The 3,479-nt window shown below is 43.1% G+C and overlaps 1 protein-coding gene and 1 long non-coding RNA gene across 3 annotated transcripts in view; one reads left to right on the top strand and one right to left on the bottom strand.

Annotated features, from left to right (window-relative positions):
- Positions 1-3,479, top strand: part of maml3 (mastermind-like transcriptional coactivator 3) — a 99,207-nt gene that overhangs the window by 14,009 nt on the left and 81,719 nt on the right. The window lies entirely within an intron of this gene.
- Positions 1-3,479, bottom strand: part of LOC117955065 — a 13,744-nt gene that overhangs the window by 2,898 nt on the left and 7,367 nt on the right. Inside the window, exon 2 of the long non-coding RNA XR_004658949.1 lies at positions 2,933-2,937. This is a non-coding gene — a long non-coding RNA (uncharacterized LOC117955065). The remainder of the gene's footprint in view (positions 1-2,932; positions 2,938-3,479) is intronic.

Below are 3,479 nucleotides of genomic sequence, written 5' to 3'. Positions count from 1 at the left end.
CCCCCCATCCCCCCCCGCTTCACCTTTCAGTCTCACTTTTTCATCCCCTTTCCTCAGCTCAGTCTATCTGCCTGCCAGCCTTTGAATATCACAATGTTTTCTCAACCTTTGCTCTCTGTTGCACTCTCTCTCCTTTCCTGTCTCTCTCTCTGCCTTGCTTTCTCTTCCAGCAGAGACTGTGGACTCTACTGAGGAGACAAGATCGGCAGATGTTTCCCCTGCGTTGTTCTGTCACAAACTGTTCGCTTCAGAGTATCACACAAAGCACTGGAACTCACAAGATGAGTGCGAACTAGCAAAAAATAGCCAAGGAAAAGCTACATTTCCCTGAAGAATATGAGCAGATTTGGGTCAAACATGGCATGATATATATATATTTTTTTCCGTCAAGTGAGCTTTGTGGAGTTAGCAGCTTGAAGAAAAGCTAAAACCTTTAGTGATAATGCCCGAAAAGTCTTTCAATTGTGAAAAGTTATGACCGTTTGAAAATGCAGCATGCACTACCACTGAACAAAGAAAAGAGCAGTGATTATGCTCCTTTCAAACTTTGTAATTGTCACTTTACCCTTTTCATGAAAATGGCAAGTGTGGGATTCTTGTTTTATTTTTGGCTTGTTGACAGTTAAGGAGCCATTGAGTTTTTTAATGGATACTTAATGACTGCTGCACAAAACACAAGAAAGACAGCCCCTCGAGGATCCTAACTGTCAGCCAATAGCGGTCCCTGGAGAGACGGAAAAGTCCTAATCTTTTTTATGCACATGTACTAAATATTTTGGAACATTACCAGTGTATTTTCTGCACCATTGCTTTTCCAGTTCATTACACCTGTGTGCTAAGCAAACGGGTTTTTGGAAAAACAACAATATGGGCTTTGCGAATGTAAGCTGTGTTCAGTGTGAAGACAGAGACAGACACAGAGATATTCTCTTTTAATGTCTTAAGCTGTGCTGGAATCCGGCTCTAGGATATAGACCCTGTAGCTTAGGTGACAGGACTTTTCAACGCCTACCTAGTAGGGCTCGGAACAATTTGGTCACATGGGTGCTGTATTCGCATTGGGATTTTCATTTAATTGCGATTCTAGAAGTATTGAGTATTGTGATTTTCTTTTCCTTCCTTAACAAAAACAAAAGTGGAATACTTTTAGAGATCCACTTGTAGAGACAATATACCATGAGACAGTTCTAAAAAACATACTGCTGTCTAAGAAGAATGCACATCACATGTCAGTCTGACATTTCGTTTGTAAAGAAGTACATAACATGGATTTTCTGCATTTTCTTCTTTCGTTCTGCTTTTCTGGAACTGGATATGAAGTAGATGCCGTCAGCTGTTCTAACAATTTGTTTTGGATTTTAGGAAAAATAAGTGTTTAACTTTAACAGTTGTTTTTTTTGCCCCTAGCGGGGGCTGTTCAGGCTGCTTACTGCATTACTGTGGTTTCTGACAAATGTGAAGCAGCATTCAGAAACACACTCTGTACACTGCACGTATGTGTAGCTACAGACCCTACCCTGTAGCCTATGCCGTAGCCTGATGTGCACCTCTCGAAAAAATATAACTACACGTCGGGGCGATGCAGACCGCAACACCTGTGATTGGTCCGTTGTGTTTCCCCCCACTCATTTCCTGGTTCTCCTTCTCCATAAACATGTAATGCTACAGCTTTCAGACCATGTTCAGAAAGCACAGGGGAGACACTTTGTTTCTCCGTCTACGCCTCTAGAGTCGGTACTCGCTCCGAAGCTAATCACCAACACTCTTTCACTCGCTCTACCACACACTCCCCAGCATACACACGTTCCGGCTCTGCTGTTCTCTTGAAGAGATACGCTAGAACGTTGCAGACACCAGCACACAAGTATAAACCTCAGGCCACTTGCGTAGACTACTTCCAGAAAATCTATTATCTCACAACCTATTTCTTATGCAACATATAACCTGATTAGAGACTCGTCCATATCAAATGTCTTTGTGAATGGAAGTTGAGAGTGACCTCTGGTTCTCTCGCATATTGTTCCTTTTGATTCTTGCCGTTATCATGATCAGGTTTCAGTTTGTACAATGTCTGGATTTACACTGCACAGGTCTGATAAAAAGGTTAACCATAGTCCTCATAAATCCAGCGTAGTTTAAAATACACCCAAAGCCCAAGACAACGGATATCCGGCCTAACTGAATGAAATATGGCGTCATTTCCATCTGGTACAGCGCAACACCGGAGGTGGAGCGTTGTGGATATAGACTAGTAGAAATGACACGACAAAGGTTAGCAAGGTCGTTGAACATGCGTAGATAAGAATCTGAAGATGTACAGGAAACTACATTGTAGCACTTTATTGATCTACAGAACACCAATGACTCTGTGGTGTAGGTGCAGTACCATGGCATGTTTTTTTCTAGCCTTATCTATTCAGCTTTGACCGCCTTGGACCTGAGTGGTCAAGACACCCACAGTCCCTGATCTGGAGCCTTTTCATTCTGCAGTATAATCTGCTCTGATTATCAGACTTGAATGCTCCAAGCATCAAAAAGATGCAGTGGAGGTTTGAACTGTAAAAAAAAAATAGAATGTGAGTGACCTAATCTTCCAGAATGTAGTGTAACTGATCAGTAGGAATTGAAGGTGGAGAGGCTATGGCAGCATTCAGATTCGGTGTTGTTTTCTGTGTCACCGTGTTTATTCAGTTAGACAAAGTCATGGAAAAACCACAAAGAAAAGGAAATAGCATGGAAAATGAAATGTGACTCCACTGTTTGTGAGATTCTTTCTTTCCTGAAGAGAGCAGGTAAAGGAAACAGACTTGGGGATCTGGCAAAGAAATTGCACGGAGCCCGAGTTGGTACAGCTGCACGTAGACATGAGCTTCCTATTAGCCCCCCCCCCCCCCTCCCTTTTTCTCTCTCTTTGTCTGTCTCTCTCCCTCACTTTGTCTCACGCTCCCTCTCTCACTCCCCCATTGTTTGTCTGTCTCTTTCTGTCTGTCTCTCTGTCTGTCTCTCTGTCTTTGTCTGTCTGTCTGTCTGTCTCCCCTCCTCCCGAGTGGCTGTTTTTGTGGATTGTTCTCCCGCCGTTGTCATAGCGACTGTGATGCAGACTGGCGAGCAGGCTGCGTGTGTGTCTGCATGTGTGTGTTACATCGCCAGAGTGCTCTCGGCTTAGAGAGGAAGTGTTTGGAGAATTATGTAATGTCCTCTCTTTAAAGGGGGTACAAGTTAAGAAGGAAAAGATCTTATTGGTCCATCTTTATGTCTCTCTGTCTGTCTGCATATTTCTCAGTATACCAGCTGAGTGTAGTGTGTATGAATGCCATGCAGTTTAAGGCATGGCTATGTTAGTATGGCTAGGTAGCTCAGTGTGGATGTTTTGTCCTCAAAGATACTTTTTGGAAGAAGAATAGAGTTTTTAAACACACTGTCCGACTTTTGTGTGGGTGTGTGTGTGTGTGTGTGTGTGTGTGTGTGTGTGTGTGTGT

This window comes from Etheostoma cragini, chromosome 2 (assembly GCF_013103735.1).
Source record: "Etheostoma cragini isolate CJK2018 chromosome 2, CSU_Ecrag_1.0, whole genome shotgun sequence".
Taxonomy (NCBI): domain Eukaryota; kingdom Metazoa; phylum Chordata; class Actinopteri; order Perciformes; family Percidae; genus Etheostoma; species Etheostoma cragini.
Note: the sequence above shows the minus strand (reverse complement) of the source record. Positions and strands in the feature narration are given on the sequence as shown.